The sequence below is a fragment of the Protopterus annectens genome, chromosome 1.part1, assembly GCF_019279795.1.
Source record: "Protopterus annectens isolate FY-2018-M chromosome 1.part1, PAN1.0, whole genome shotgun sequence".
Classification (NCBI taxonomy): domain Eukaryota; kingdom Metazoa; phylum Chordata; order Ceratodontiformes; family Protopteridae; genus Protopterus; species Protopterus annectens.
In genome coordinates this window covers 56,704,204-56,724,832 of record NC_056726.1, presented here as the reverse complement: position 1 = coordinate 56,724,832, position 20,629 = coordinate 56,704,204, and the positions used below count along the sequence as shown (strand labels likewise).

The 20,629-nt window shown below is 45.6% G+C and overlaps 1 protein-coding gene across 1 annotated transcript in view; it reads left to right on the top strand.

Annotated features, from left to right (window-relative positions):
• The window catches only part of FBXO25 (F-box protein 25), an 813,655-nt gene that overhangs the window by 490,481 nt on the left and 302,545 nt on the right, over window positions 1–20,629 (top strand). The window lies entirely within an intron of this gene.

The window sequence follows — 20,629 nt, the reverse complement described above, 5'->3', positions numbered from 1 at the left end:
TATATCCTATGAGCTTTGCTGAAGGCCTCAAGCTGGAAAATTGCCAGAGATGGATCCAACCTATCGGATCCGATCCACAAGTGAGAATAAAGGACTAGATGACAACACACACGGAACGTTATGGTAAGAACATAACTTCTTTTTAGAAGCATCTCAGTGTGTAAAAGTGCTTACATTGTGTGTGCTTATTACTGTGAATTTATTCCGAAGAGTGAGTTTGTGTGCAAAGTGCAACTGTGTCATAAAGTGCAGTCGAAATAAGTCATTTCAAAATGTTTCTTGTGCTAGGTGTATCTATTCACAAAGTGCCACCATTACAGGGTGTCTCTTGCACTGTAAAGAGTTATTTAGCAAAGTACCACCATTTTATGGAAGTTTGTGTGCTGTGTATTGTTTATTCGCAAAGTGCAACTACTTTGAAATGTTTTTGTCTGAGCTTGTTCTGCCCAGTTTTTTCTCACAGTGCAGTTCTTTCGAAATGTTTCTTACACTGATGAGACGATTTCTTATAGTACAGTGATTTCAAGAGTATTACAGTGCCTGAGAGACTTATTTCGCAGAGTTGAGTTATTCAGAGGCTTGTCTTGCTATCGGGCATAGTTGCAACTACTGGCATAAATCTCTGGCATCTATATATGTGTTTATGTTTGGGTGTATTTGCAAAATTCTTCACTGGTATGTGCTAATAAAGTAGACAGATTTCGAAACCCCTCACCCCTTGTATTTGATCAGAATAGTGCAGAGAAATGGAGAAAATTTAGCAAGGGTATGATATTTTTATACAAGCAGTTTATTGTGACAAAGATGCACGCACTACGGCATTCATTTTGCTAAACCTAGCTGGGTCTGAGGCCATTGAAAGAGAGCGTTCATTTGTGTATCCACCAGCAGTATATGAAGGAGAAGGTGAAAACCATGGTATTGTTATACAGGCTGAATCAAGGGAGGACCCCAAGTGTTTGAAGTTCAAATTCAGGGAAATGCGTAACCCCCAGACAAATATTACATTAAAGAGGCATTTGTTTTACACAAGAAATCAGAAACCAGGGGAAACTTTTGCAGCTTATATAACTGACCTGATAAACAAAGCTGAAATCTGTTGGTTTGGTGACTTAAAAGATGAGTTGATAGTCACCAAGAGTCTAACCAAATCTGATGATATGAGACTGGTGAAGCAGCTCCTTGCGACGAGGGATTGCCTCCTTCCATGGTTCCTAGCCATTTTGGCTCTAGAACCTTGCCTTCTTCCACTCCAGCCTTTATTCCTCCTTCAACTCCAGCAGAGCTTTTGGGGCCCCCGGTACCAACCCTCCTGGCTTCAACTGTATCTGTGCCAGTCAGAGCTCCTTCTCTGGCACTGATGGCTACCTTGAGTTCTTCAGGTTTTTCGGGTCTGGAGACCTCCCAGGATTCGGGCTTCATTGCTGATTCCAAGGGGCAGGGTTCATCTTTGATCCCTCCATGCCCCTCTGTGCTTTGGCATATGTAAGCTCGACTCTGGCTTCAGCTTCTGAGGCGGCCTTCTCAGTGCGGCGTGGGACCACGGTTCTGAAAGGGTTTATTTTGGTTCCGGGCTCTCATCCCTCTATGGATGATCTGCCTTCCAGGCCATGGAGAGTGCCTTGTCCATTGTGGACAAAGTCTGTGCCCCCTTGTCTGACCAAACATCTTGCCGCCCCCCCCCCCCCCAGCTGAAGCTTTCACCAGTCTCTTCCCTGGGACAGAGGTTACAAAAGACTCCGGATCAAACCACAGTGTTTGCCTTCTTTGGCTACCTCTCCGGAACACCCCGCCAGAGAGGTACCTTTGAAGAGCAAGTACAAGAGGAAGCACTTTGTCTACCCACAAGAGTCCTTCACAGAAGCTGCCAATTTCAATGAGGGGGAAGGTTCCCCTATGTCACGCCCTGAAGATGGTTTCCTTTGGTGACATCCTAGAGATCCTGAAACAGAAGGGTGGCTGGACTTCCCTCAAGCCTTCTTCTGAGGAATCGATTATACCTAGAGGCTTTTCGTACCCAGCTCTCTACCTCTTGGATTTTTCTGCCCGCTGATGATCTCATGAAGTTGATTGCTCAGCAGGCTTGGAAGTTACCCGACTCTATTGTGCCAATTTCAGAGAGACCAGACCATGTCCTTTCAGCCCCTCAGGATCATGAAACATTGGGCCAGGGGAGTTCCCATGGAAACCATGGTAGTAGCAGCAGCTACCAGGAAGGAACTTGCTAAATAAAAGTCCTACTATCCGTCGTCCTAACAGAGTCTAGGACAATGGATAGACTTGGGAAGCGCATATACGCTTCGACCTTCACTCTCAGGTCCTTGAATTACATGACACATTTTACCAGACTTCAAAGAGATCTGATTAAACAGCTGTCAGATACTCTTGCAGGAGCAGTAGCCAAAGGAGCTAGAGACAAAGTGGCTTCTCAGCTCGCCACCCTAGAGTCCATTTCCAACTCTTCCATGAGGCTAATTGCTCATGTTGCCGAAGGGACAACAAGAGCAGCGGGTTCAGGCATAGTCATCAGGAGGCACACCTGGATGTGCTTATGTGATTTTGTGGAGCCATTTAAGTCTTCTTTTATCAGTGCTTCATTTGACGGAACATCTCTGTTCAGTCCCATGGTTAGACACACTGGCCAGATGTAAGAAAGTTGGGAAGGCCGTTTCTGCCATGGGCGTATGCTTCTCCACTCCTTAGCGGCCCTATTCCAGGAACCAGAGAAGTGGGAGGCTATGGTTCAGTAAGTTCCAAGGGCCTTTCCAGGACTCGAGTGGCAATGACTTCCCCTGGGGCAGAGGTGGAGTAACAATGGAAGATGCCTCACAACAGACTGAGGTGGCCCGCAGAATCAGGGTTTCAGGGATTCTTAACCTGTTAACTCTTATCAGCACTCCTGAAAGGAGGCCCAATTGCCTTCCTCTGGAGGCAGTTGGGGGGGGGGTGATTTATCCTTGCACCAGTTTGCCTGGCTAAGAATAACTATGGACAATTGGGTGCAGAGGATTCTAACCAGAGGTTACAATATTCCTTTTTCAGAAGAACCAAAAAGCCTAAAGAACTCTGGTGTTCCACCTAGTCACAGGGATGCAGCAGTCTTGGAAATTCAAAAACTGCTCGACAAAAAGTCCTCCAAGCAGTCCCACCAGACCAGAGAGGATCCAGGGTTTAGTCCAGATTCTTTTTAGTGCCAAAGAAAACGGGGGACTGGAGACCAGTTTTGGATCTTTGTTGAACAAATTGGTTCAGCAAACCAAATTCCTGATGGTCTCTGTTCAGTCTATACTTCCGTTCCTGGAAAAAGACAAATGGATGTGCTCAATACATCTTCATGATGTGTATTACCATATAAAAATGGACAAGCAGTCCAGAAGGTTTCTGCACTTCTGGCTGGGAGCCAGTCACTACCAGTTCAGGGCAATGCCCTTTGGTCTCACCACAGCCCCCAGAGTGTTCTCCAAATGCATGGCAATGGTAGCAGATCACCTCAGACTGCTAGGATTCAGTGTGTTTCCATATCTAGATGACTGGCTCCTTTACCACTCCCACCAGGCATCAACTTGTAAAGGCCATGGGATTATAGTCTTCTCCTTTGTTCCGACTTGGGAATTACTATAAACTGAAAATCTCATTTTAGAACCATCCCAACAGTTGGAATTCATTGGAGCTGTGCTTGATAGAATCAGTGGCATTGCGTATCTTCCCATAGAAAGACTACAGAGTACAATCACAAGTCAGCCAGATTATTCACAGCAATAACGTAACAGTGAGGCTCCTTCTACAAAGTCTATGGTCAGTAGCAGCCTCTGTCACTTTAGTCCCTTGGCGAGATGTATGTGAAATAGCTCCCGGTGTCCTAATGGACCTTACTGAATCAGCCAGTGTCCCATCTAGTTATGATCACCAGTCAATGCAAGGAAGACATGAGTTGGAGGCTTCACTTCAGTGAAATCCCATTGCGCCCATCCCTTTATCCCTCCTCAACCCTAAGCCATGGTGACCACATATGCATCCCAGATAAGGGGGGGGGGGTCATTATCTGGGACAGATAGTCCAAGGCACTTGGTCCCAGCTGGAGGCCAATTTGCACATTAACGTTCTAGAGATGAGGGCAGTGCTTTTAAGCATTGCAGGTATTCCAAGAAACCCTCCCCTTGGGAACAATTGAGATTCAGACAAAAAACATGTCAGTAGTATGGGTCAGCAACAAGCAAGGGGGAAACCAGATCTTACCCTTTTTGTCAAGAAGTGCTTAGAGTATGGCAATGAGCAGTATCTTCCGACTGCTTTCTAGTAGCAGTGCACATTCTGGGGAGCTCTAACATGATTGCAGATAAATTGAGCAGAACCATCGTCATGCCTCAAGAGTGGTCTCTTAATTTGGTGTTGGTGGAAAAGATATTCGCCACTGGGGCCAACCTTGCTGCAACCTCTTCACGTCCCCTCTGAACAACAAGTGCAGCAGTTACTTTGCCCTAATCCCCCCCACCAGGGGAGTCACCCAGCAACACTGTCCTTCATGATTGGCCCCCTGGTCTACTGTATGCATTTCCCCCGATTCCTCTAATATGCCAGTTTCTAAAGAAAGCCAACAGGTCTAAGATCAACATATTTCGCATTGCCCCATTCTGGCCTCGACAGGTCTGGTTTCCCTTCCTGTGGCCTCATCTGCTTCAGAAACCCTGGATACTGGACCCAGCTACAGACCGATCGTCCTACCCACAGGAGATGGTTCATCCAAATCTTTAGCATCTTAAGCTCACTGCATGGCTTCTCCAGTTCCCATGATTGCCAGGCATTCTTCTCCTACCTCCCCAGTCCAACACATCATTCTAGCCCACCACAAACCTTCAACAAGAAAATTGTATCTTAGCAAGTGGCTAAAGTTCACTAAATGGTCATTAGACTCTAATCTTGATCCATATTCTGCACATATTGATAGAGTTCTGGAGTTTTTGATTTTTTGAAACAGGAACATCAGCCTTTTCTATTTGAGTGTATCTTGCTGCGATCTCTAACTTTTCATATTGTTTTAAATGGTTTCTCCGTTATGTCCGATAAACTTTGCAAAGCCTTTTTGAAAGGAACCTTAATGCTCGGACTTCGATATAAAGAATAGTCAGTACCATGAGATTTGAGTCTAGTACTTCAGTTTCTTACTTGTTATCCTTTTGAACCTTCTGCCACTTGTGACTTGAAGCTTTTGTCATGCAAAACTTTATTCTTGATGGCTATCACTTCTACTAGAAGAATATCTGAAATTCAGGCCTTATGCAAACCTCCCTATCTAATCCTTCATAAAGACAGGGTCTCCCTGTAAACAAATCCTTCCTTCCTTCCAAAGGTTGTCTTCAAGTCAGATATCAATCAGACTATACAACTCCCAGTCTTTTTTCCCCAACCTTTCCAATAAAGGGGAGTACTGCCTGCACTTACTAGATGTGTACAATTATGTTTCTATCTCAACAGAACAAAGGAAATCAAAGTATGATCAGCTATTTTCTTTTTCAGTCACATTGGGAAGTCCAGTCTCTAAAGTTACTCAAATGGCTTAGAGACTATCACTTTTGTCTGTAATAAAAAGGGAGTGCACCTACCAGAACTTGTAAAAGCCCATTCAACTAGAGTAATAGCAGCCTTTGCAGTTTTTCATGCCAGAGCTTCCTTAGATGATGCTTGTGCAGAGGCAACATGGTTATCTCCTCATACATGTATTATGCATTACAAGCTGGACCTAGTCTCTAGGGGACGTACATCATTCGGCTCGATGGTGCTCAGGAATATTCTTCAGTGAGACCTCCCAAGATTCAGGTAGCTAGGGACTCTGTCCCACATTCAAGGATTACATGAAGATTGCCATCAGATAAAGAAATCGTCTTACCATAACGATCCATCTGTGTTGTCGATCTTCACTAATCCTTGACATTTCCCCCTCCATCCTCCTGCCTTTAGATCTCTTGGTGGATCTGATCTCTCCAAAGATTGGCTTCATGCTAAGAGACTCAGATATGGCCTCTCTGTTATTCCTTGTCCGTCACTGTTTGCAAACTCTATCTGAGATAACCTTGTGAGGAGCATTATGGGTAGCGCTAAACTCAAGAGTTTTATTTGAAGGCGTGAGCTGGAATAACTTCTAAATCATTTCCGAGGCTCATGACAGGGCACAGTCAAGGAATAGTGAAGATCGACAACAAAGATGGAATGTTATGGTAAGACGTAACTTCTTTTTCTTACTCATGGCTAAATCTTCATGTAAAAATGTTAATATTTTAGCCAGAAGTTAAATACTGCATCTGGGCCTGGAGTTTTCCAATTAGGACTTTTATTAACTTTATTTCAATATCCGCGGTGGTAGCGTTGTTGCCTCACAGCAAGAGGTTCGATTCTCTGCTGGAGTGTGGGGATTGCCTTCTGTGTGGAGTCTGCATGTCCTCCCCGCATTTGGGTGGGTGTTCGAAAGACATGCGTAAATGGGTGTGCCTTGGTTGAACGTCGAGCTGGCACCTCAGTGTTCATCACAAAATCTACTGCCAATCATTAGCAGACCGGAGTTCTGCTGTGGTGACCCCTAACCGGGAAAAGCCGAAAGACAACAACATTAAATTTATTTCAATCTCTCTGGCTGTTCTGTCATCCTATTTTATATCCTGTACATTTGAATTTCTTTCTTTTACTATTTCTGTTCATTCAGTGTCTTTTTATGATCCATAGGATCTTCAAAGATATTTCTCCAAAACATATCAATTTTTTTCTTTTTTTTGATGGTGTTTCAATTCCTTTTGCCTTGTTTCCTAATTCTGTAGAAATCTTTTTTGTCATCAGTAACTAGATTTTATACTTTTCCTTTTGTTTATTTGCATATCTTTTAAGCTTTTCTGCCTGTGATGATATTCTTTAGTTTATTTTCAATAATGCACAATAGATCATGATCTGTTCTGATACTGCACATTACTTTCATCACATCTACCTTCCTAAGCAATGTCTCCTCAGTAGATGGTACCATTTGAGATGCTCATCATCATTCCCAAGTTTCTTGACATAGCTAAAAAGTGCTTTCTGTTCATCTTTGGCTGACATGCTGACATAAATAATCTTTAATTTCTGCTTGAATTTGCAGGTACAGATCTTACACCCAAGCCTTCTGAGGGTGATTCTAACATGGGATAGTTTAATTTCTCAGGGCCAGCAGTTTCCTCCATTTATTGTGACATTTGTTGGTAGTGAGATTCCATCTTAGGGGCTTGTTTCTAAATTTGTATAACATTTGTGGTAGACTGTGATAGATACTAACCCCCGGGGGGTTCACCTCTCTTCAGTGTCCTCCTTTGAGCCCCACACTGAGGAGGTGCCATGAAAGAGAAAGTGCAAGAGGAGGCACTTGGACTCTCCCATTGGAGTCCCTCATGGAAGACACAGATTTCGATGAGAGGGACGGGTTCCCCCTCCGCCAGACGACATCTCCTTTGGAGACATTTTAGAACTGTTGAAACAAAAAGGTGAATGGTCTTCCCAACCCCCATCTTTGGAGGAATCTGTGTTCTGAAGGCTTTCAGGATGGGCCCGTCTACTTCCTGGATGCCCCCCCCCCAGTGAACGAGCTCATTGACCTTATTTCGCACAGGGCGTGGAAGGAACCTGACACAGTGCAATCAGTCCTCAAGAAGGCTGACAAGTTCTCGAGTCCCCCTTCTGATAGGTTGCATTAGAGCAAAGGCATTCTAGTTGATGCCATTGTGGTTGCCGAGGCTTCTAAAAAGGAGCTGGCTGACCAGAGCTCCACCGTCCATCCACCAAACTGGGAGTTTCGAGCGATAAACACTGGAAGCACATCTATGGCTCAGCTACATTTGGCTCAAAAGCACTAAACTATTTGGTGCACTTTACCTGCGTCCAAAGAGATTTGGTTGCTGAACTAACCAAATCTGTTTCAGTTTGTCTGTGGAGGATATCCAAGGTCTCTCCCCAGCTCACCCTCTATCCTCTTTTGCCAACTCTTCAATGAGGTCAGTCACTAATGCTGCTGAGGGCACCTCTTGAGCGTCTGGTACAGGCATTGCCTTGAGGTGTTGTGTGGATGAGGTTGTGTGGGTTTGTGGAACTCAAGGTGTCTTTCACGAATACCCCATTTGATTCTTTGCTTTTTGGACCATCAGTCAAGGAGACTTTCACTCTCAGTGAGCAGAAAGGGAAGATGTTAGCAGTAGTGATGGAATTCTTTGCCCCCCCCCCCCAAAAGATCTTTTTCCAAGAACCAACGGGGTGGTAAGAAGCTTTGTTTTGAAAGTCACAGGGTTCCTTCCTGGATGCTTCTGAGGATTCCACTTCTGGATGCTGTGGAAGAGGGTTCAATGGTAGATGCCACCCCAGAGGCAGAAGATGTCCGCAGAACCAGGACTTTAGAAAACCCTTCTCTGAGAAGCCCTTTCAGTGCCCCTGAGACGGTGTCCTGTAGTCAGTGGTTGGTTCTTGTTGCACCCAAATGCCTGGACAGCCATAAATAATCTGTGGGTGCTTAGTATCGATCCAGGGGTTATTACATTCCCCTTTCCCAACCACCTACAAGTCCCAAGAGAGTTCTCCCCAATGCGCCTCACAATCAGAAAGAGCTGGCCCAAAGAGAAATTCTAAAACTTCTAGAAAAAAGACATCTAGGATGTCACAGCAGGGCAAAGAGAGTCCAGAACTTATTCTCTAAGACCGGGGACCTGCGTTCGATTTTGGACCTCAGCAAGTTGAATCTGTGAAGAAGTTTTAAGTTCCAGGTAGTCACTGCTCAGTCCATGCTGCCACTTTAGCACAAGCATGAGTGGATGCACTCCGTAGACCTCCAGGATGCCTACTGTCACATCAAGGTACAGGTGCTGCAGGAGGCATCTGGGCTTCTGTCAGGATGCCAGCCATTGTCAATTCAGAGCTTTGCCCTTTGGACTTGCCACCCCCCCACTCCCTCCCCCTGGTGTGTACCAAATGCTTGGCAGTATTCACAGCTCACTTGAGACTACAGGGATTCCAGGTCTTTCTATACCTAGATGATGGTCTCCTCACAGCACCCACTAGACATTGACTGACATTAGCAATGCAGTTTCTTTTGGAGACCTTCAACAAGTTAGGCATTACAATCAATGTGGCCAGATCAAAACTGACTCCTGTGTGAAGTCTCTAGTTTATAGAAACCCAGCGACAGAAAATGCAGCTTTGCCACTCCGAGACTGGATTTTCAGACAGCAGGTCAAGATGATTCTAGAGGTCCCATCGTCACAGGAGTAACTCATTCTCAAGACTCTGGGGTCCATGTCAGCAGCTATCTTCCTTATACTTTTAGCAAGATAATATATGCAAGTACTCCAGTGGACACTAGTAGTCCAATGGTCTATTCTGTATCATCTTGTGTCTATGCAGATATGACTGGCACCCATTTACATGCGACTGATCTCCTCTGAGGCTGACCTTTTTCTCTTCCCCCTCCCACAGCCACAGTGACCACAGATTCTTTACTACTAGGGTGGTGGGAGGCATTTTAAGAGCAGAAGTCCCCTACAAAGGACCAAGTTGCACATACAGTGGATATAAAAAGTGTACACCTGTTAAAATGCCAGGTTTTGTGATATAAGAAATGAAACCACATTTCAAAATGTTTCCCACCTTTAATGTGACCTATAAAACTGTACAATTCATTTCAAAAACAAATCTGTTGGGGGAAAAATATAAAAAGTAAAAAATGTGCAATAAGCTGATTGCATAAGTGTGCACACCCTGCTGTAATTAAATCAAAAGGTGCTTCAACAGTCTTCTTGGGTGCACACACCTGCCATCAATTAAAAATACTCTGATTTAACCCCAAGTAAAGTTCAGCTGTCCTAGTAGGGTTTTCCTGACATTTACTCAGTTGCCTGCTACAGCAAAAGCTATGGTTCGCAGAGCATACAAAGCATCAAAGGGATGTCGTTGTTGAAAGGTATCAGTCAGTAGAAGGGTACAAAAACATTTCCACAGCATTTGATATACCATGGACATAGTGAAGACAGTCATCAAAAAGTGGAGAAAATATGGGACAACAGCGATGTTGCAAAGAACTGGTCGTCCCTCCAAAATTGATGGAGACGAGACAGAAACTGGACAGGGAGGCTGCCAAGTGGACCTATATCAACACTGAAAGAGCTGCAGGAATTTCTGGCAAGTAGTGGTTGTGTACTACATGTGACAATCTTCCGTATTCTCCATATGTCGGGCTGTGGGGTAGGGTAACAAGATGGAAGCCTTTTCTTACACAAAACATCCAGGCCTCGCTAAAATTTGCAAAACAATACGTAAAGTCTCCCAAAAGCATGTGGGAAAATGTGTTATGGTCTGATGTGACCAAAGTTGAATTGTTTGGCCACAATTCCAAAAGGTACGTTTGGCGCAAAAACAACACTTCGCAACACCAAAAGAACGCCATCCCCATGGTGAAACATGGTGGTGGCAGTATCATTCTTTGGGGATGCTTTTCTTCATCTGGAATTGGGGTTTTAGTCAAGGTGGAGGGAATTATGAACAGTTCCAAATACCAGTCTCTTTTGGACCACTCCTTCAGGTATCTGCTAGAAAGCTGAAGAGGAATTTCACCTTTCAACTCAATGCCCCCAAGCGTACATCCAAATCAACAAAAGAATGGCTTCACCAGAAGAAAATTAAAGTTTTGGAATGGCCCAGCCAGCGCCCAGACCCAAATCCAATAGAAAATCTGTGGGGTGACCTGAAGAGGGCTGTGCACAAGAGATGCCCTCACAATCTGATATGTTTGGAGCACTTTTGCAAGGAAGAGTGGGCAAATATTGCCACGTCAAGATGTGCCATGCTGATAGATACCCAAGAAGACTGAATGATATAATTAAATCAAAGGTGCTTCAACAATGTATTAGTTTAAGGGTGTGCACACTTATGCAACCAGCTTATTGTATGTTTTTACTTTTTTGTTTTTTTTATATTTTTCCCCCAACAGATTTGTTTGTTTTTCATTTAAATTGTACAGGTTGTAGGTCACACTAAAGGTGGGAAAGGTATTGAAATGATTTATTGTGGTCTCTTTTTTTTTTTTTTTTTTTTTTCACAAAGACATTTTAACAGAGGTGTGTACACTTTTTATATCCACAGTAAACGTCTTAGAGATAAGATAAGTCCTTCTGACGTTGCAAGCCTTTCAGGATTGCCTTCCTCTAGGGACAATTGCATTTCATACAGATAGAATGTCAGTGGTCTGGTACATCAATAAGCAGGGGTGGACACTGTCTTATCCGCTGTATAGAGTGGCCATTACAGTGTGGGAATGGGCGATTTCTTCCAGTTGCTTTCTTACAACTCTCATACCCTGGGAGTCCAACGTGTTGGCAGACAGACTCAGCAGGTCCATCTTGAGCCTGCATGAGTGGTCCCTGAATCCATGAGTGGCATCACAGATATTCAACCAATGGGGCCAGTCTTGCTGCAGTCTCTTTGAATCCCCAGTGAACAGAACAACAAATGTAGCAGGTACTTTGCCCTGATCCCCCAGAGCGGGAGTCTGCGAGAAATGCAGTAGTTGACGACGGGCCTTTGGGTCTCCTTTATGCATATCCACCGATTTCCCAAGGTACTACCGAAAGCCAACAGGCTGAAGTGCCCCCATGATCCACATTGCTCTCAGAATCTCATATTTCATCCCTCAGAGTTAAAAACAGTGTACCTCTGTTCCCTTCTTCCTGTGATACTAAGAGTCTAGGCTGGCTTCACCTGTTAAGTTGTTGTTGCCTGTCAGAAGCTGTCAACTCAAAAACTCAGTTGGTGGAAATGTTTTTCTTATGGGCTGCTGAAAGGAGTCTCAACCCCTTTTCAGCTCCAGTTTCAGATATTCTTTTGTTTTTTTTCTCTATCAAGATGGTGCCAGTTTCCCTACCATAAGCCAAGGTTGGCAGCCATTTCCAGTTTTCATGTTAGTAGGGAGCCTACTTTTTCTTCCAGACCATGCAATGCTTTCATGAAAGGTGTATTTTTCCTGAGGCCCCCTGTCAAAGATCCTTCCTGCCCTTGGGATATGACTATGGTGTTGGTCTGTCATGCAAAAAATCTGAGACGGCTCATTCCTGTGACATTAAGTTCTTGTCCTGGAAGACTGCCTTTCTTGCCATAATTTCAGCTAGCATAGTCTGAGTTACAAGCTTTATTGTCCAAGCCACCATATATAATTTTTCACAAAGACAGTGTGGCCTTGAGAACTAATATCTCCCTGCCCATGATAACCACTGAAACTAACCTCAACCACTCTATTCAGTTACCTGTCTTTTTTCCAAATCATTCCAATAAAGGCAAATACCTCCTCCATGTATTAGATGTACATCAACAGTTAAGATTTTGCTTGCACAGGACGAAAGCTTTCAGAAAATCTGATCAGTTGATCTGTAGTTAACTTCATTTGGTCATCAACTTGTGGGCTTCGGATCCAGACCGGATCCGAGACGGCAGTTTCACCATCAGCAGATCTGAGCTCCAAGCTCCTCCCCTTAACCATAATACCACTGCACCTCCTACCTTCCCCCAGATCTTGTTTGCCGTGGCTTCGCATACAATGTGTGATCCCCTGAGCTTCAGGCTGGTAAGGCAGTTTAGGGGAATTTCCCCTAATCATTCTCAGTTAGGTCAAAAAAAAAGTTAAAGTAGTTTCTTTTGGGTTAGTGTAGTTAATGCAGACCTTCTTCCCTTTTCCTGCCTCATATTTGAGTGTGTGTGCCCCTTTGATACCTTGTACCATTTGGGCTTGACAATGTCCTGATCAACAGAAGTTGATCTTTAAGAAATACACAGTCTGTCCATAAGTTGTCACCGGTGGATGGCCACCCTCTGTGTGTTGTATGTTTGGGGGCAGTGCACTTGTCCACAGAGTGCTCCATATGCACAGGGTTTAACTCCAGGGCCGGGAAAGACCGCAGGGCCAAGCTAATTTTGAAGAGGCTTCTCCCTTGTATGAAGGCGGCTGCCTCCTCGTCTACTGTGTCTGCGGTCATGGCTGTGACCACATCTTCAGCTATTGTGTCCTCCTTTCCCTCCTAGTACGGGACTCACTATCCTGACCACAGACCTGGGATGGGGAGTCTAGGAAAGACAGACAGAGAGAGAAAAAAGGGAAGTAAGAGGTCCCTGGAATGCTCTGATACAGCAGATTCTCCTGCCAAGCTACCTGCTATTACCAGGCCGACCTCCCCTCTGCTCCATTCTCAGAGGTTTTCCCCAGAGCCGGAGGAGGTTTGTACCTCCGTCTAGGGCCTCCATACACCGTCCTTTCCGTCCAGCGTCTGTGGCCTCTTCAAGGACTACTAGAAGCTTATCGGAAACCGATATGAACAGAATGATGCAAAGGTTTATTCACACCCAGTTGCAAATGGAGGTCTCGCTGGCACCCTCTCCCTCTGGAGGGGATAGCTCACTACCGCTGTTTGCCCTGATTTCTCCTCCTCTGATCATTCCTCTGGTTTCAGAGTCCCTGGATCCAAGAGATTCCGGAGTCGGGGCTGGCGTCGATGGTACCGTCTACCAGTTGCCTTGAGCATGTCGGGTCCGACCGAGTCTGTCCAGAGCTCTTGGAGCCGTAGCCTGGGCGTCGGATCTGAAGGGTTGGGTTTTTCTCCATCAGTGCCAACCTTGTCGGGTCACAGCCTACCCCTCGGGGTCTCTGCGCCTTCGGGCTCAGCTCCGATCCCCATGTTGGATCCAGGAAGACCATCCTCTCATTCAGTGGAGGCTCGCTCGCCTTTGGCATTTGACACCATGGAGAGGGTTTTCTCACATGGATCGAGGCCCCTGACCATTTTCTTGGAGTCCGCCCTAACCCTTTCTCTTCTGGATGCAGCTTCTGCCATTCTGCCTGTGCTCGACATGCCCCAGACCGTTCCCCTTGAGGGAAACGCAGGCTGTTAGAGTCCTCTCCAGACAGTCCCACTAAAGAGGTTCCTCACAAACACAAGTGCAAGAGGAGGCACCTGGACACCCCCCCCCTGAGTCCCTCAGAGGATATAGACTTGGAGGAAAGAGAAGGCTCCCACAGATCACCCCCCCCCCTGAGGATGTTTCCTTTGGAGACAGCATGGAGGTCCTGCACCAGCAGGGGGGATTGGTCCGCCCCCAAGTCTTCCTCGGATGAGACTGTGTTCCTGGAGTCATTCGACACGGGCCCATCTACTTCTTGGGTGCCCCCCCCCCCCCATGGACCCCCTGGTGAACCTCATTACCACCAGGTCATGGAAAGAGCTGGACACCGTGGAGCCAATTCATAAAATCTTGAGCGCCCCCACCTTTTGTATAAGGGGGCTGAATTATATGACCCATGTTACCAGACTGCAGCATGACCTGATCAGAGTACACTGCGTTTCCCCCGGAGTCCATGTGGCCAGAGGATAAACGCACATTCTCTACACGGATGGCCACTCTGAAAGCAGTTATCAGCATGTCCATATGACTCCTTTCTCATACCACTGCAGGAGCGGCACAGGTGGCTGGATCCGGTGTTGCCATGAGGTGACACACCTTGCTCAGGCTATGTAATTTCACTGAACCCTTCAAGGCATCGTTTGCGAATGCTCCCTATGCCGGTCTTCCTTGCTTGGGAAGAGTCTGTGAGACACTAATCCAGAGTGAGAAGGAAGGGAAGACGCTGTCTGCCATCAGGATCCGCTTCTCTAACCCCCAGAGATCCTTCTCTAGGAATAAGCAGAGGCAAAAGATGTGGTTTCAGAAATCTCAGTATTCCTGGGACACTCAGGACTCCTTTTCCCCTAGAGGCAGAGGGGGGCAAGACAGACGTGGCCCAGAGGCAGGGGGGTCCGAAGAGATTAGAGTATGGAACCATTCTCAGACCCGCGCAGCAGCCCTGAGGGGTTGCCCGACTGCTTTGCTCTAGAGACCGTTGGGGGCCATTTTTCTGTGCACCTGATGGTGTGGGAGTCCGTGTCAACAGACCATTGGATGCTCCAAATAATCTCCAGAGGTTACACAATTCCCTTTGTGACACGTCCCTCTCCCCCAAAGCACCTCCCAGACATTCCACCTGCGTAAAGGGAGGCAGCAGCGATTGAAGTAGAAAAGCTGGTAAGCAAGCGGGCCATCCAGCCTGTCCCCCCAGATCAATCTGGATCAGGCATCTATTCCAGGTTCTTTGTGGTGCCAAAAAAGATGGGGGACTCCGGGCCGATTCGCGACCTTTCCACTCTGAACCTGGCAATTGCCAAAGAAAAGTTCCAGATGGTCACCTTACAGTCCATCCTGTCTTATCTGCAGGAAAATGACTGGATGTGCTCAATAGACCTCAAGGATGCGTACTACCATATAAAAATGCACAGATGCTGCAGGAGATTTCTCCGCTTTTGTCTAGGGGCCAATCACTACCAGTTCCTGGCCTTACCCTTTGGTCTCACCACAGCCTCCAGGGTGTTCACCAAGGTCATGACAGCAGTAGAGGCTCACCTGAGGCTTCAAGGCATACAGGTCTATCCGTACCTGGACGATTGGCTCCTTGCCGCTCCCACCAGGCATCTACTCTGTCAAGCCAGGGATTATTTCTGGAAATTGTCAGACTTGCTGGGCATCACTATAAATATAGCCAAGTCCTCTCTAGAACCGGTTCAAGTCCTGGACTATATAGGTGCGAGAAGAAACACATTGCAATCCAAAGTCTTTGACTCCAGAGAGGGTTTGGAGCCTACATCTTCATGTTCTCGTGATTCTTCAGTATCCCTTTCCCCTAGCTGTAGCAGTGTTAAGAGCTCTAGGATCCATGGTAGCCACTATCACTGTTCTTCCTTGTGCTCATTTTCACATGCGGGTTCTACAGTGGACTTTGGCAGTCCAGTGGTCTTTGTTGGATCTGCCATTGACGTATCTGATTTGCAAAAGCGAGGCATGCAGGAAGTCCCTCCTCTGGTGACTTCACTCTCTGGAGATAGTAGAGGGGCAGTCCTTTGTTGTAGCCCCTCCCCTAAGCCACTGTGACCATGGACGCCTCCCAACTAGGGTTGGGGGGCATTGCTCGGGCAGGACAGTCCATGGCACATGGTCCCTAAACGAGACCAGTCTTCATATCAGTGTTCTGGAGATGAGGGCGGTCTTATTAGCGTTGCAGGTCCTTCATTCCTTTCTTCCTCTGGGAACTGTTGCAATTAAGACAGACATGTCATTGGTCTGGTACATCAACAAACCGGGAGGAACCAGATCCTACCCCCTTTGTCGAGAGGACATGAGAGTGTGGGAATGGGCGATCTCCACCAACTTTTTTGATAGCAATGCACATTCTGGGTCGGTCCAACATACTAGTGGACAAATTGAGCAGAACTATCCTGATGCCTTACAAGTGGTCTCTGAATCCTTGCGTAGCACAGCAAATCTTCCTCAAGTGGGGTCGGGCTTGCTGCGATCTCTTCGCATCTCCTTCCAACGTGAAGTGCAGCGAGTTCTTTGCTCTGATTCCCCAGAGATGCTCTGGTCCATGCTTGAGCTCCTGGTCATCTTTATGCATATCCTCTGTTAGCCCTCATGACAAAGTTTTTTACAGAAGGCTCTTCGGTTGGGGAGCAAAGTCATCCTCATTGCCCCATTCTGGCCTTCCCAGATCTGGTTTCCCTGTCTGTGGTCTCATCTGGTAGCTCCTCGTCTGATCTTGGATCCGATTCCAGATCTTATCTCAAACCCTTTGGGGATTCCTCTTCCAGACCTGGGCAGTCTGAAGCTCACGGCTTGGCTGCTTCAGTTCCATTGATTGCAAGGACTCTCAGACTTACTTTCCCTGTTAGGTCTATTCTGGTGGCAGCCCATAAGTCCTCTACCAGAGAAGTTTACCATAGTAAGTGGAAGCATTTTTCGATCTGGGCTTCTCAGCCAGATTTAGATCCTTTTACAGCTCCAGTGCCAGCGGTTCTTGATTTTTTTTTTTAGCATACCTTTTCCAGCAGGGTGCCAGCTCTTCTACAGTGAAAGTTCAACTGGCTGCCATTTCTAATTTCCATGTAGGTGAAAACATGGGGTCCTTGGCTTCTTCCAGACATTGCAAAACCTTCATTAAAGGGACGTTTCTTTTAAGGCCTCTGGTTAAGGACCCCGCACTCCTCCTTGAGATCTTACCTTAGTTTTACAGGTGTTAGTTGCTCTGCCCTTTGAGCCGGGTGCCTCTGTGGACTTGAAATTTTTGTCTTTGAAAACTGCTTTCCTAGTGGCCATCACCTCGGCTAGGAGAGTGTCAGAACTTCAAGCATTATTTGTTAAACCCCCTTATATGGTTTTTCATAAAGGCAGGGTCTCACTTTGGACTAATCCTTCCTTTTTACCTAAAGTGGCTTCAAAATCAAATATCAATCTGCCTGTTTTTTTTTTCAAAATTTTCAGAACAAGGGGGAATATAAACTACATTTCTTAGATGTACATAGATAGTTACATTTCTACTTGCACAGGATTAAGCCCTTTCGCAAGTCGATCAGTTATTTGTGTCCTTCACTAGACCTTTTCTGGGCAAACCAGTTTCCAAGGTGACAACTGCCAAGTGCATTTCCCTTTGCATTCTGCAGGTTTACACTGAAAAAGGTATGCCTATTCCGGGGAGGATTCATGCCCATTCTACCATGTTCATGGCTGCGTCAGCTGCTTTTTGGTCCAGAGTATCCTTGGATGATATTTTTTTAGCGGCTACTTGGTCCTCATCTCGTACTTTCATCTCTCATTATAAATTGGACATGATTTCCAGAGGGAAAGCATCCTTTGGCTCCGTGGTGCTCCAGAATATCCTTCCATGAGAGCCTCCCAAGGGTATGGTAGCTGGGGACTGTCCCACAGGTTGATGACCAAATGAAGTTAACTACTTCAGATAAAGAAGTTATGTACTTACCATAACATTCCATCTGAGTAGTTAGACTTCATTTGTCGTCAACTGTCCCTCCCTCCTTCCCCCTGGCTTTGTTATTGGTTTCATTCATCTGAAGGGGCTAAGAGATAGTGCCTTTGTGGCCCTCTTGTGTTTTCTTGTGGGTCAGGTTTTTGCTGATCGGGCTCATTTGTTGGGTGGCAAACTGTATCTGAAGGAAGGAAGGAGGTGCAGTGGTGTTATGGGTAAGGGGAGGAGCTTTGAGCTCGGATCTGTTGCTGGTGAAACTGCTGTCTCCGATCCGGTCCAGATCCGAAGTCCACAGGTTGATGACAAATTAAGTCTAACTACTCAGATGGAACGTTATGGTAAGTACATAACTTCTTTTTTGTAGCCTTCTGTGAATGAACGTGGTCAAGCAGTGTCCAAGGCAATAGTTTCCAAATGGATATCGAACTGTATTTCCACCGTTTGTTCTCTCAGGGGCCTAGAATTACCTTGTCCACCTAAGGCCCACTCTCTCAGGTCAATTGCTACATACTCTGTCTTATCTGCTAGGATGTCTATAGATGACATATGTGCTACGGCCATTTGGTCCACTCCACACATCTTCGTTTGTCATTACAAATTTGATATGGTCTCCAGAAACAGCATCTTTTGTTTCCATAGTGCTCAGGCATATCCTTCCATAGGGCCACCCAGGATACTATTGTAGCCGGGGATTCTGACCCAGTCATGAGGAATAAGGAAATGGATAACATCAAATTAAGTTATGTACTTACCATAACTTTGCATCTGTGTTGTCCGGTTTCATTATTCCTCACTTCCTGCCCACCTTCTCCCTGTCCATGCTCTGGGAGGATCTGAGGAAACTGGAGTCCTTAAACTCCTGGGTTGAGTTCCCTTACTTTAAAGCTTCAGATATACATCCTAGGGGGTAATGAAAGCAAACTCGATATGTAGGTTAGAGTGCAGAAGGGGATTATGTGAGAGGGAGGAGCTCAAGCCTTGGATCTGTCTTGCGTAGTGCCGGATCCGATCCGATATCGGATCCAAGACCCAGTCATGAGGAGTAATGAAGTAGAATAACACAGATGCCAAGTTATGGTATGTACATAACTTCTGTTGCTTAATGCTGTGTGAATAGAACAGGCACATTATTCAAAGAAGATAATTATGCTAAGAGGTGCTTTAGTTTCTTTTCTTACATGTTATGTTATATCTTACCATGGAATAACAGTTAGAGGAATCTGTTGTACAGAGCAGTATGGAGAAAATGAGCGTGAGCTTGCCTGACTGCAATAATCTTTCTATTGACAAGGATGGATCTGCTCATGCAGATTTAGTAGTACGTAACTTTTTTTATGATTGCAAAAAGTATGAGTTCATCTGGTAGGTCAGAGATGAGTGTAGTGTATAGCATAGCATCAAAAATTGTGATGGTAAAGGATGCTCAACCTGATTGCAGAATCTTCAGAGTAAGGAAGCTAAACTGGAAAGGAAGGAAAGCTGATCTCAGCCAAAGATTCAACCTTTTATAGCTGTATGTTCTAGTCATCCAGCCGTTGTAGTGCTTACAGTCTCAAGGGTATGCAGGTGTACATTGCATAGTTTTCTTCAAAAACAAACTTGTTTATTTTCCTTACAATTTCATTGGTAGTAATACTTATGTTTATTTGTTGCTGCCTGTTCTGCATTCCCTAGAGTATGTTTTTAGACTGTGTACAACCAATCATCAACTATGAAGATGGTGCAGCGGTAGCGTTGTTGCCTCACTGCAAGAGGTTCTCCCGTTCGATTCTCGGCTGGAGTGCGGGGAGTGCCTTGTGTGTGGAGTCTGCATGTCCTCCCCGTGGTTGGGTGGGCATTCGAAAGACGTGTAAATGGGCGTGCCTTCGTTGAAGGTTGAACGTCGAGCTGGCACCTCGGCATTCGTGAAAAATCTACTGCCAATCATTAGCGGACCGGAGTTCCGCTGTGGTGACCCCTAACCAGGAAAAGCCGAAAGGCAATCAACAACCAATCTTCAACTATATTTTTACCTCTGTTGTGACATTAGTAAATTTTGAGGAGACTGCCAATGGACACCTCTCTGGTAACAGCTGCTGTATGCCTGCTCCCAACCAAACAGTGCAGTCAAATTAAGCGTGCCCGTTATTTTCATGAAGTATTTTTGTCTGCATGACCCTGTCAGTTACCACAAGTTTTTAATGGGATTAGTCATTCCAGCAGTTCCACTCAACTTGGTGAAAAGTGCATCCACAAAGATCTAAAACTGACATGTTCATTGTCACTTGTGATAGTGGTAGACAGTGTGCAGCAGTCTCAGGCCAAACTGCACTCCTGGAGCCCCACCCATCTTCCTTTCTTTCCAACAATGCGGAGTGTGAAATTGTAAACTGTACTTATTTGTTATTTCATCTTGCCCCACTCGAGGGAATTCTATTACAGAATGTTTCTTGTTGTCTTAACATTGTAATTTCATAAGTTACCAGCTATACTGTTCCCCACTGTTAAGAAAACAAAGTAGATCAGGAGGTTTGGGATCACTGGTACCATACACTGTTCTGTGCAGCATTCTCCCTTGGAGTATTAGTATGTTTTGTGCCTTTTTTTCAGTACTTTTACAGTCACTTATGCTTGGTCTTGTAGTGAACTGGTATCCCCAATATCTGACATACCAGAGATGACTCTGAATGAAACGACATGATTACTTTGAGCAAGTATTTTTCATTTCTTTCCATGTCTGTAAGATGCAAGACTAATGTGAATTTA